Source organism: Lissotriton vulgaris, chromosome 4_1 (genome assembly GCF_964263255.1).
Source record: "Lissotriton vulgaris chromosome 4_1, aLisVul1.2, whole genome shotgun sequence".
NCBI classification, from domain to species: Eukaryota; Metazoa; Chordata; class Amphibia; order Caudata; family Salamandridae; genus Lissotriton; species Lissotriton vulgaris.
Genome location: NC_141691.1, coordinates 1736754670 through 1736767700, shown reverse-complemented (window position 1 = coordinate 1736767700; position 13031 = coordinate 1736754670). Strand labels below are relative to the sequence as shown.

Here is a 13031-nt window from a genome sequence, read left to right as displayed (position 1 = left end):
CCTTTGTGGACCCCAGGTAAGGGAGGTTTAGTTTTCCCTGTCTGGAGGGATCCGATGGCATGCTAAGGGCGCACTTAGGAATACTTGGGAGAGGGCCAGGGATCTGGGGACCACCTTATTCCTGAGAGTACAAACCGTGTTATGCAGGAGCTGGGGCTGCTGCAATGGATCAGATGGGGAAGAAAATGGGAGACTTGGGGATCGAAGGTTCTGTAAGTATCTCATGACTTACAGTCCCATGGTCCGTCCACATAGTGTCTGCGGACTGTTGTGAAGTCAGAGGGGTCTCTAGACATTCCTTCTAGAAAGTACAGCAATTTGTGATGGGTCATTCCTATATAGTATTGGGTGGTGGTATTAATAGGGGTTCAAGGTTTTGTAATCGCCTCTTCAAGAGGGTACACACTTTGCAGTTAAGGGATGGGGCTATCCCTCTACAAGCAGTCATGGGTATGCTCCAAGGAATGCTATGGGGTCAGAGGACCAGGGAGTACATCTTTCAACGAGTGCCAGCCCTGCAGTTCCGGGGTCAGCCTAGGGCAGGGTGTTCTCAAACCTCTAATGTCTTTGCTTATAGAGTGTATCATATAAGGGGTCAAAGGTCCTGTAAGCACATGACCCGGATAGTGCAAGTCACCTGACTGGGCTCTGTGATAGGTTCCCCCGGGGCTGCCATGGCAGGAGATGATCGGGTTCAGCTCAGACCAGCAACCTGGATATCAAAGCAAAGAAGGATTAATGAACTCATGCCTCAGCACTGGAGTATACTTATTTTATGTATTTGCATTTGTATTTTTTTTATAGCGCGTACAAGAGCCTAGAGAACCAGAGCACTTGACAATGCATGCACTAGTTAGAAGTTCTCTTGCCTGCATACACGGGGTAGAATGGGGGGTGGTTGAGTTCGCTGCGTGCGAGGGACCCTGGCTTGTGTCTGATCACGTGCTGTCCTCAGACCTCACACCATCTCTGACCGCACCAGTGATGCAAGGGACACGGGGGTCAGGGTGCACCTTGAAGAACACAGATTCACGTGCACTTCACAGCGCTAGCCAAACCTCAGGTGGTTGAGTTTCTCGTATATGTCTAAACTTCCTTTGGCTTTGAACAGTGAATGTTAAGCACTTGTTTAAAGCAGTATCATGTCAGCGTCTACAGTTGGAAATGTTGATCTAATCGAGGCCTCACTTTAAAATGGCAAGTTTTGAGGCAAATCGTAATTGAGTTTAAAACCATGTATGTTGCACGGCACTTATTTCGAAACTTAATAGAAAATGGCAAAAAGATTGCAGTGTAATGTGGATTTCTAGTTCAATTCGCTGCCTACGCCTTACGTTTACTAATTGTGTGTCGTGTTCGAATATTTTTCATTGTTCAATGGCCATGAGCTTGATGCAAAAGTGATGTCCCGCCCTTTACATCTTTTCGAAGTTACTAATTCTTTTATCACGCAGCCAAGACTTTTTTAAACTGTTACTTTTTCTAGGCAGTCATGCTCACAATATACATCTCTTGAAGTAAATATATCTTAGGTTTTTTTCCCAGTGGGGTTTCCTGTCCCTATGTGCTCGTGATTCTTTGCTTGCTCGTGATAGGCATCTTTGTGGATTAACACATTCCAGGCTGTTCTCCATACCGCTTTTGTGGTAGTGAGGCTCCACACAGCCGGGTAGTTTCAGGCCTGGAGCACCCTTGATAAATCATAAAGAAGTGTGAGCTTTCTGCATTTACCTGTCCTCACCCAACTGCATTTGTGATCAAGGAAGACAACAAGCTGGGTCTCAACTAAAGGGTTCCCTTGCAAAACAGAATCTGAAGTCCCACTTCTCACCTCTGCCATCTACCAAGACCAGTGCTTCAAGAAGTCATACATTCACCCCAGTACAGAGATCTGGACCTTAACCCATCGTTTTTTGCTCACCATGCATTCCAGTTTGGACCCAGCCATATGCAAATCAGTCTTGACCCTGTGTCCAATGGGAACAGTCCAGCCCGAACTGCAAGGCCAGGTCCTCCCTGGACTGTAAACAAGCATCCTATGACCGGTTTCGGGCTTTCAGTCCTCATCAGCCAGGATAGCTGACTCCAGTGGCATGGAGAGCACGGGGCCCACGTCTGGGCATACCCATCCCACTCAGGGTGACAAAAGCAAAAAGAACAATTGATGGACAGAATGCAGGACAGTGTCATACATTCACCCCAGTACAGAGAGCTGGGACTTAATCCATCATTTTTTGCTCACCCTGCCATTCCAGTTTGGACACAGCCATATGCAAATCAGTCTTGACCTTGTGCCCAATGGGAACAGTCCAGCCCGAACTACCAGGCCAGGCCTAATCAGCAGCCTCATGCTAACAAATCTTCATTGCATTTCTAAAGTGTGTACTGTGATCCTGCAGGTTTTTGGATCTCTACCCTCCAGCCATAGCAATGCAGAACATGCACTTCCTCTGACTGAGAAAGCTGTCCTCACCCTTCCTCTTGTGCAATGTCAAACAAGAGGAATCCAAAATGGATACCACTTTACCTTGTAATCTTTACTGTGAGCCAACCTGGAAGAAGAACATCAGAAGACTTCCACTCAATCACTTACAGATTATTTTTCGATGTTGGCCTTTTTTTTACCTATATATGTTTAGATATATATAAGAAAAATAGTCTCCCCAAACCCCTATATGATAAAGGGAGTCAGCACTCATTGTCACGGGAATTCTCCTATTTAATCCACCAGCGGTAGCGCTGCAATCTGTGCACCACCAGAGATTTTGACAGCACACCAACACACCGCAACTTTTGCTTTTGGGATTTTACAGGCAGGCGTGCCTCAATGTAAGGGTTGCGACAATGGAGACATGGAGAAGGCACATGTAGAGGGGGAGGTTCAACGCTGGAAGTTGAAGTTCTTTCGGCGGGGACTGGAGTTCCTCTGCGAAAGGCATATCCTCACTCTAGGAATATCACCCTTAATTTGGAGCTGGGCACCGCGGACGACACTGGCCTAGCAGCAGTAATCCAGTCGAGGTTTTACACACTGTATTGTGATGCATGATGGAACTTGAGAATAAGAGGAACTTTACAATTACCGGCATAACTCTCAGCAGCACAGTCTGTAAATAGCTTCAAAGGAATCTCATTCATAGAGTTTATACTGTTGTTACCAACATTGAGAAACAAAGTTATGCAGTACTGTTGTTATTGTTATTTTCCCCACATGGTTGTGTATACCCAACTCATGCAAACACTAGTGCATCTTTTATGTTTAGTGATTGAAAATACTTTAAAAAGAGTACCAATATGGCACATTGCAGTTTGACAAAGGCAGCGTGACTGCCGAAACGCGTCCTTCTTTTTGATGTTCCAACTAGTTTTTGAGCACCCATTTTCACAATTATTATAGCTCAAAAAATGAGGCCCTGGGAATAGTCAGACTGTTTTTTTTTCTCATGTAAGAAGTTTTTTGTTTGTATTCGTATTGATTTTTTTCTTATAAATTAAGGTGTTAGAAATATGTGCTTAATGTAAGATCGTGGTGGCATTGAGCAACCTACATTTTTAAGCCACATGATTGAGGCAGTGGCAGAGGTGGCTATTTATATATGTTTCATGTAATTTTTGCATTCTGTGACTTCCAATTGGTCCTTGCATAGCCTTAGTTGCCTAGGATGTTCTGTTTTTCCGATATATTTTTTCTCAATCTATGTGATGCAAAAGTTTCTGAAAACAATTGAGGCTTGTAGGGGTAACACGTGTAAATCCACTAGGGTGAGAATGATGAAGGACTAATTTTTCAATTCTTTCTTGTGTTATGCTGCAGTATGGAGGGTGCTCTGTTGTGGGTTGCAAGGGTAGCTTTAGGGATGAATCTGAGCAGCATGTTGCCCCACTGTTTTTGGAGAAGATCATGGTTTGAGTGGTAGTTCTGTAGTCCATTTCAGCAAAATTACGTTTTGATTTTGCTTGTAAGTGATCGTTGTTTCAAGGAAAATATGCTTTTTTTATTGGCAGCGTTTGTCTTTTGGAAGAAGAAATGTTGGAATTGATGGTGAAAAGGCATATATTTGCGTATTGTGAATTAAGTGTTAGTCTCGTAGCCACCCATATATTTGGGCTCATCTTGTGTTCTTGGATTGGCATTAACGTTTGTATATTGAACAGACAGTCTTCAAAGTCGTTGGTGTGGTTGATGATTTTGGCTGTGCTAAAATGTCTGGGGTCATCACAGTATTGGAGAATGCGGTTTGGAAAGGTCTGTTGAACAGTGTGAGTACTCAAAACCTAGTTACATATTAAAGGTCCACATATCCATCAAGTTCCTATTTGCATTGTACAAATGCCCCACATACATCATTGCTTATTTGGTATGATCATTGTTCACTAGTCTTGCCACATATTATTAAATAAAGGAAGTTTCATTCTTCTTCTGCTACCTCTCCCAGGAATGGTACCAAAAATAACCCATACCCAAAGTACAGTTTGCCCTCTTGAGTGTGCTATATGCACTTCAGAAACGTTCTTTTTAGGATCTTTATAGTAATTTGCTCCAAGCACTAAGTGGTGACCATATGAAAATACCAGCCATGCCTGCTCCTCCCTCTCTTTTTATATACACCAGTCACTATTCCACTGCCATGCATTAATCTGGGCATTGATTGGAATTGCTATAACCCACAGCCACTTACAAAACTTAGATATCTTTGCGTGGAGCGTTGTGTGGAGATAGTATCTGCATATACCAACTATATACATTCTTTGACTGGTTATCAAGCACATGCACAACCTTATACCATATTCAAATTGTCTAAAAATTAAAAACCCAATAATACCATACTTTGCCAGGGACAGCCAATTCACTCCTTCATTTATCTATTCATATCCTTGCTGTGCTTGTGTGAATTATTAGTTAAGGTAGATGGTCGTCCACCACAAATAATAATGTCACTTTTCATGTGAGGTCCAGTAAATATTACAGTAATTTAAATCTGAGCTCATCCCGTGGTATCTCTGGCGCAGAGCAGACAGGCTTAACTTAAGAAAATGTGTGTTTAGAAGTCCCAAAACAGTTAAAAAGTCAAAAACATAACATCAGGTGCGGTCACTGACAAAGGCGGGAAAGCTTTGATCGCCTGAAGTCTGGCGTCCATGCCGCAGAAGGTCTCAATGTCGATCAGCAAGTTGGATCTGACCAGTAATTTAACTTTGACAGCAATCCCGATCTCCAACTGGGTCTTCATAAAAAAAGTTGACAAAAAAATTCTATATCCCAGCCTTTTCAGATAGGCAGGAAGAGTACATTTGAACACCAGCCAACAGAGCCAGGACCCCAGGAACAGCACTTGGTCAGAACTCACTTCAGGAGAAGTCATCGGCAAGGTGCAGGGCAGCTCCAGTTGGAACTGGTCAGGTGGGCTCTTCAGGAAAGTGGGCTACTTGCAGCTTTTATGTCCCTGTAGTTCAACAGGAGGAGAGCCAAATGGCCTTTTGCATCCACTCCTTAGCCTGGATATAAGTGGGAGCAGGTCAAGTCCTCAGGGTTTATTTATTTTTATTTATTTGAAAAGTTTTGTAAAGCGCGAACATGACCCCGGAGGGTATCAGAACGTTTTACATAGTTATAAGTAGACAGAGGAAAAGAGGTAGGTTAGAGAAAACATGGAAACAGCGAGGCAATGGGCAACAGGGTAAGGCAGAGATTAGGGTGGGCAAAGGAAGGGCAATATATATATCAAGAACAAACCGTATACATCAAGAGCAAACCGTACATAATCAGTAACTTAGAGGCACTCGGAGCAAAGCATAATGTTCAGGGCATAGATCATTAGAACAGTTTGTTCAAAAGCAGAGTTTTGACTTCCCTTTTGAAGGCAAGAGTAGAAGGAATAAGTCTTGTATCCACTGGAAGGGAGTTCCAAATTCTCGGGGCGATGCCAAAGAATGTACGATTGTATGTTTTAAGCTTCTTATATTTCTTGGGCTTGAGCAGCAGTGTGCCGGAGCTACTTGTTGACCTGGAGCCACCCGACATTTCCAGTTTGTTTGACAGGTAGATTGGGGTGTTGAAATGTAGTGCTCTATGGGTCATACACGCAATCTTAAGTTGTATTCTAGCTTCAAAGGGAAGCCAGTTGAGCGATTTAAGGTCCAGTGAAATGTGATTAGACTTCTTGGAACCCGTGATGAGTCTAGTGGCAGCATTTAGAGATGCTCTGATAGGTGCTAAACTGAGCTTAGGCAGACCGCAAAGAGTTGCACTGCGATATTCTAGTCTGGAGATGACAAGTGCTTGTACCGCCGATTTAAAGTCATCTTGGGGAAGGTAGGGTTTGAGTTTTCTGAGGATGCAGAGTTGAAAGTTCGCTCCTTTGGATACTGATCTGAGGTGATTTTGCATGTTTAAGTTTTTGTCTAGCACAACTCCCAGTGATTTCGTGGAGTCAACGATGTGCGGTGTGCAATTGAGGGTGGTGAGGTTACAGAGAAATTTCAAATCAGTGGGGGTTTGCTTAGTGGGTGCAATGAGGAGGAATTCAGTCTTGAGGGCATTTAATTTGAGATGGTTGGAGGTCAGCCAGTTAATGGTTTTGAGAAGGGTTCCGGTAAGAGATTTGATGTCTTCAGGGGAGGAGATTTTCATGTAAAGTTGTGTGTCGTAGGCATACATGTCGACATACATGTGATATTGTGGAGAAGTGTGGCTCACTGGTTAGAGGAGGCAGACCCTGAAGCAGAGGTCAGACCCGGGACCAGGGTTCAATTCCCGATGCGGCAGGGTCTTGAGCCCAAATGTCCACAGACTCGATAATTCTCGCTTCGGTGCCTACTCGAATCACGGATTCACACTCTGCAACTCTGGGCATTAGCTTGCTTAATGTCCATTACGGCCCCCCGCGGCGGGATGCCTGGCTTTCACCTTGGGGATGCCCAGTACGGGTTATCTCACAGGGAAAAGCCAGGACGGGTTCCCAATGCAAGCGCCGAGATGCCTCACGGTGATTCGAGTACTATATAAGAAGCCATAAAAAAGAAAAAAAACAAAATATTGGATGTTGGAGTCTTTAGGAATTACAGTCAGTGGTTCAAGGAACAGGTTGAAGAGAGTAGGGGAGAGTGAGGAGCCTTGGGGAACACCCAGAGTGCAGGGACTAAGTTTAGAGAGAGACTGGTTGGATTTGACTCTTTGAGTTCGGTTGTTAAGGACCGTACCAGAGAGCCCCATTCTGCGTTCCAAAAGGAAGAGTAGATTGTCATGTTTGACAGTGCCAAAAGCCGAGGAGAGATCGAGAAGGATTAAAAGGCAGGTTTCAGTTTGGTCAAGTAAAGTGAGAGTGTCATCGACAATGTGAGTGATGGCCGTTTCAGTGCTGTGTCCAGTGTGGAAGCCCGATTGGCATTGGTCGAGAAGCTGGAAGTGCTCAATGTGCTTGCGAAGTTGATCCTGAACGCATTTCTCCAGAAGTTTCGTCAGGGTCGGTATGTTTGTGATTGGGCGGTAGTTGTTCAGGTCAAGAGGATCAGCCGAAGGTTTTTTAGAATCGGGTGCACTGGGCCTGCCTTCAACCAGACCGGGATCTCATCTTGAAGAAGTGAGGCGTTAATGATTTTTGACCAGAGTGGTGCTAGTGAAGCTATCATTTCGTTAAAGAAGATAGGGTGGAGAGGATCATTGAAGTGTTTAGAGGGTTTAAAGGTAGAGAGAATGTTGAGGATAGCAATGTCATTGAGGGGAGTGAAATGGCTCCAAGATGCATTGTTTTTGAGTGAAAGACCTAAGGGCGATAGATGCGTCAGGAGAGGGCGAGAGGGTGAGTGCAGCGGGCCTTAGCTCTGATTCGATTTTATTAATCTTTTTGAGGAAGAATTTAGCAACTGCATCGCAATTTGGTTGCGGGCGAGTGGTGTGCTGCGACTAGGTAGAGGTGTAGTTGGATTGTGATTTAATAAGCTCAAAAAGTTGTTTCGGGCGGTTTTTGGCTGGGTCAAGTTGATGCTTGAAGAAATTGGCTTTCATCGTTTTAATGAGTTTGTTGTATTTGCTTCTTTGGGATCTTAGAGTTTTAAGAAGATCCATGGAGGGAGAGGCTCTCCACTTGCGTTCAGATGGTCTAAGACTACGTGTGTCCTCATTTAGTCTGTCATTGAACCACAGTTTGGAGTCTTTTACAGGGATTCTTTTTAGTTGGAGAGGGGCCGTATCATACAGGGCAGATAGCATGGTGTTTTTATAATGGTCGGTGAGGTCATGGACTTCAGTCATGTTAGAAGGCGGTGGAAGGGAGAGATTGCAGTGTTCTATGAGCTCCTTCACGCTCGTGTTATGGAGGGGTCTTTTCCAGTGTTTAAGTTTGCGTGGTTGGGCAGAATTGTGGATCCAGCTTTCAGGAATCAGGAAGTTGATGGTTCTCCTCAGGACTCTCAGCAGGTGAAGCCTTTCTTCTGTCGTCCACAGGACTAGTAGTGTCCTAAAGAGGGTTCTGGGGTGGCATTTGTATGTCCAGTGCTAGCTTTTGGGTTGGTGAAACTCTTGGTCACTTCCTAACCAATGGGATAACGTTCCCTGGGGCTACCCTGCCCATTTTTGCAGCACTTCCTGTGTGTTTTACTGTAAAGTCTGCCACATTGCCCATCTCTACCTAAAACCAACATGGCAGAACTTTGCTTCCTCTGTGCAGAGCGTCCTGTACCCACCCAGAGATGTGGTTGTGATAATGGGCAAACCCTCCCTTGTGATCACTCCAGTCTAGTTCTGCAATATCTTCCCTAGGTTTGAAGACACATTGGTTATGTAAACAAATGGGAGCAAGAGCTACATCTGTGAGTGACCTGTTGGGCATCCTTTGTTATTCAGGAAGGGGCTGGGTACTCCCCCAGCCCATCCTGCTCAGGGAGGAAAAACATATCCCCACACCAAGCCCTTTGTCTACTGTCTTGGAGCAATCCATCACAGGGGTGTCTTCAGTAGTCAGATGACTCTAATCAATTTTAGAAGGCACTTTTGGCTTAGGCAGGAAAATGTCAACTTTCTAAAAGTGTAATTTTCAAAATAGTAATGTAAAATCCAACTTGACCATTAAGTTGGATTTTTAAGTTATTTTAAAATGAGTCCTTGAAAATTTTTTCCACATACTCCCAAACGGAAGTAAAGCATTATAAGTAAACGCTGCTGATCGTTGCCGTTTTTCCGCTAAGTGCTGTGTCTGTGTTTTCTCTCCACTTGTTGCCTGTTTTGCCCCTGCATCTTTGTGACTGTATTCTAGCCCCTGTTCCCTTTGTGATTGTATTCTAGCCCCTGTTCCCTTTGTGATTGTATTCTAGCCCCTGTTCCCTGTGACCCCCGCTCCCCGCTTCCCGCCGCCGTACATCACGGCCCGCCCCCTTTTCTTCTGTGCCCTCCCTGCTCCCCAGCTGCCCCTCCCTCCCACTTCGCCTTAAATGGAGACCACGCGTAGGCGCAGCGGCCACGCGCAGCGGAGTGCCGATTGTGCGCCGAAGGCGCGCCAAAGGCAAGCCCGTCTGTGCCCGTCTGAGCCTGTACCGCGCCTAGCGCCAGGACCCCTGGCCCCCGCAGATTCCAGCCTACCCGCCGAACGTACGACAGCACCACCCTCAACGCACTCAACACCGGCCGGAGCCCCGGCTGCTACCAAGCCACCCCGAGAAGCACCCACGGACCCGTCACCTGCCGAACCTGCAAGTTCACCTGCCTCCGGACCCGCGCGGCACCTGCAAAGCCGACCACCAGCAGCAACCACCTGAAGTGCATCCTGCTCAACACCCGCTCCGTCCACAGACACGCCATAGAACTCTGGAACCTGCTCGACACCACATCTCCAGACGTCGCCTTCCTCACGGAAACCTGGATGAACGCCTCCTCAGCGCCCGACAAAGCCATCGCGGACGGCTACAAGATCACCCGGAGGGACCGCGTCAACCAAACCGGAGAAGGCATCGCCATTGTCTACAGAAATACCATCCGCATCACGACCAACACAGACGACACCCTCACAGCCGCCGAACACCTGCACTTTCAGATCCACACCGACCCCAAGACCACCCTCAGAGGCACCCTCATCTACAGACCCCCTGGACCTCCCACACACTTCAGCGAAGACATCGCAGACTTCATCAGCCCGCACGCCCTCCCCTCCGCCGACTACATCCTCCTAGGGGACCTCAACTTCCACCTGGAGAACAACAATGACAGCAACACCACCACCCTGCTGGACAACCTCGCCAACCTCGGACTCAAGCAACTGGTGACAACCCCCACCCACTACGCCGGACACACGCTTGACCCCGTCTTCTCAACCAGCAAGTACATCTCCTTCAGCCACGCAACTGGACTTCACTGGACAGACCACAGCTGCGTTCACTTCAGCTTCCGAAATACCACGACCCACCACCACCCACAACAGGGTCCCCGCAGGAGCTGGAACAAGATCACCTCCGATCAGCTCACCACATCCCTGACCCAGATCACCCCCGCAAGATCAACGGACCCCAGCCAAGCAGCCAACAACCTCACACACTGGATCACCATCTGCGCAGATGACCTGGCTCCACTGAAGACCGCCCCCAGCAAGAAAGCCCCCTGGTTCACCGACGAACTCAAGAGCTCCAAGAGGAACTGCCGTACCCTCGAGAAAGCCTGGCGCAACGACCCGACTACAGACAACATTACCACCCTCAAGCAGGCCACCCGCAAACACCACCAGCTGGTCCAAACCACCAAGAAGACAGCATTCAAGGAACGGCTAGACAGCAACGCCTACAACAGCAAGGAACCCTTCAGCATCGTCAAAGAGCTCTCCAACCCCAGCGCCGGAAACAAAGACATCACTCCCTCGCAAGACCTCTGCAACACACTCACCTGTTCTTCCACAGCAAGATCGCAGACATACACAACAGCTTCAGCACACAGCCCACGCACCCTACCATCGAAACGACACCCCCCACCACCACCCTCCGCGCCTGGACCCCGGTCAGCACAGAAGACACCCTCCGCACGATGAACACCATCCACTCCGGATCACCAACCGACCCTTGCCCCCACCACGTCTTCAACAAGGCCGACTCCGTCATCGCACCACATCTCCGGGACATCATCAACTGCTCCTTCTACACCGCCACCTTCCCGGAGAGCTGGAAGCATGCCGAACTCAGCGACCTACTGAAGAAACTAACAGCGGACCGCACCGACCTCAAAAACTACCGCCCCATCTCGCTCCTCCCTTTTCCTGCCAAAGTCATTGAGAAGACCGTCAACAGACAGCTGGCCGCCTTCCTCGAGACGAATGGATCCCTCAACCACTCGCAATCCGTTATCCGAGCCAACCACAGTACCGAGACCGCCCTCATCGCAGCCACTGACGACATCCGAGCCCTACTCGACAACAGGGAAACAGGGGCCCTCGTCCTCCTGGACCTCTCCGCAGCGTTCAACACTGTCTGTCACCACACCCTAGTGCAGCGCCTCAACAACATCGGAATCCAAGAGAAGGCACTGGAATGCATCATATCGTTCCTCGCCGGAAGAACCCAGAGAGTCCGCCTCCCCCCGTTCAGATCGGAGGCCACCGAGGTCATCTGCGGCATACCACAAGGATCATCTCTCAGCCCCACCCTCTTCAACATCTACATGAGCCCCCTCGCGGCCATCGCATGCCAACACAACCTCAACATCATCTCCTACGCCGACGACACTCAGCTGATCCTCTCCCTCACCAACGACCCCACCACCGCCAGAACCAACCTACACGAAGGGATGAAAGACGTAGCCGAGTGGATGAAGAACAGCTGCCTGAAACTGAATTCAGACAAGACGGAAGTCCTCATCCTGGGATCATAGCACCCTCCGCCTGGGACGACTCCTGGTGGCCCCTTGCCTTGGGCAGCGCACCCAAACCAACGGACCACACGCGCAACCTGGGCTTCATCCTAGATTCCTCCCTCTCGATGACCAGACAAGTCAACGCCGTCTCTTCGTCATGCTTCAACATCCTACGCATGCTCCGAAAGATCTTCCGATGGATCCCCACCGAAACCAGGAAGATGGTCACCCAGGCACTCATCACCAGCCGACTGGACTAAGGAAACACCCTATACACCGGAACCACAGCCAAACTGCAGAAAAGACTCCAACGCATCCAGAACGCCTCAGCACGACTCATCCTGGACATCCCCCGACACAGCCACATCTCTGGACACCTGAGAGATCTACACTGGCTCCCCGTCAGCAAGAGGATCACGTTCAGACTCCTCACCCACGCACACAAGGCCCTCCACGACCTAGGCCTCAAGTACCTCAACAACCGCCTGACCTTCTACACTCCCACTCACCAACTACGATCGACCAGCCTCGCCCTCACCTCCGTTCCACGCATCCGAAGAGCCACAAAGGGAGGAAGATATTTCTCCTACATGGCAGCCAAGACTTGGAACTCCCTGCCCATTCACCTCCGCCTGACCTCAAACCACCTCTCCTTCAGGAAGCAACTCAAGGCCTGGCTGTTCAAACAGTAGCGACCCCCCCCCCCACCCCAAGCGCCTTGAGACCCTCCGGGTGAGTAGCGCGCTATACAAATGTTATGATTGATTGATTGATAAAGTAAACAAGTATTACACTTCTTGCAGAGGGACGTGGAGCATTTTATTTGGCACAACAAGAGACCACAATTCAAAAACAAATTAGGTTGCTGATCTCCAAGGGAGGGGGGTTTGGCTATCCCAAACCTGCAGGAGTATTACTGGGCAGTACAGCTTAAAACGTTTGTGGAATGGTGGCATCCAGAATCCAAAAAGCATTAGCTTTTCATTGATAGGGTAGTAGCGAGGCGATCCTTGGGGGGATTCTCCTCCTCTAAAGAGAACACCCTACTCATAGTATCTAGCTGTCAGAGGTTACACAGGCTCCCATGAGAGCATGGGACAGAGTTTCCACGGCTTGGGGGCTGTCGATCTTTCCCTCACCGGTGACTTCTATTGTGGGAAACGCTGCTTTCACACCGGGACAAGTGACAAAGTCCTATAGCAAGTGA

General features: G+C 48.1%; 1 protein-coding gene across 1 annotated transcript in view; it reads left to right on the top strand.

The window, feature by feature from the left end:
- Positions 1 to 13031, top strand: part of CPQ (carboxypeptidase Q) — a 2019872-nt gene that overhangs the window by 1282844 nt on the left and 723997 nt on the right. The window lies entirely within an intron of this gene.